Source organism: Porites lutea, chromosome 3 (assembly GCF_958299795.1).
Source record: "Porites lutea chromosome 3, jaPorLute2.1, whole genome shotgun sequence".
In the NCBI taxonomy this organism is placed as follows: domain Eukaryota; kingdom Metazoa; phylum Cnidaria; class Anthozoa; order Scleractinia; family Poritidae; genus Porites; species Porites lutea.
The window spans coordinates 26,205,511-26,206,201 of NC_133203.1; the positions used below are offsets into that span (position 1 = coordinate 26,205,511).

Sequence of the window (691 nt, forward strand, 5' to 3'; positions counted from 1 at the left end):
TTGGCCAGGTTTTTTATTATTATTACTTTTTTTATGTTTTTTCTACAAGCGCTGAACGCCAGTGTCAAAGGTTTGCAAGATCTCTGCATGTGTGATTCGCATCGTCATATTTCAAATGTTACTGATAAAAACTGTATCAGGTTTTTAACAAGTTCAGGCTATCCTATTTCTTGAGATCGACCATTTTCGTGGAATTGTAAATTTGGGGTCAAAATAAAGGTCTTAGAATTTTTTGTTTACCTGAAACAAATGAAAGGTGAGCAAAGACCATGGCTTCCTTTGTAAAATTTTCTGTATCATATTTTTCTTGAAAAGTAAGATAACATTTTGGTACTTAAATTTGTTTAATAAGACGAATTTAGACACGTAGTGTTAGTTCCCTGCACACACAGTTTAAACTAGACTTTTGAATTTGAAATAACCCGGAGTGACTGATGCGTTGATCGATATAGGAGATGTAGCTTTAATCACCATATCGAAAGAAAAATTGGGAAGAAAGGAAATAAGATCAAAAGAGGAGTAGGAAACCTAACCTTTTCCATAGTCGTAATCCGGGTGATAGACCATTTCCGGGTCACGCAAAAAAAAAAAAAAAGAAAAAAGAAAAGAAAAGAAGAACAAAAAAGAAACACTGCCCGCTAGTAAAATTTATCGTAAAAGTTAAAGAGTTAAATATAGTTAAAGCATAACT

The 691-nt window shown here is 32.9% G+C and overlaps 1 protein-coding gene across 1 annotated transcript in view; it reads left to right on the forward strand.

Annotated features, from left to right (window-relative positions):
- LOC140932051 (uncharacterized) overlaps positions 1-5 on the forward strand; it is a 4,443-nt gene extending 4,438 nt beyond the window's left edge. Inside the window, exon 3 of the mRNA XM_073381715.1 lies at positions 1-5. This exon is cut by the window's left edge and continues 367 nt beyond it. The gene's annotated coding sequence lies outside the window, so the exon portion shown is untranslated.
- The last annotated feature ends 686 nt before the right edge of the window (positions 6-691 follow it).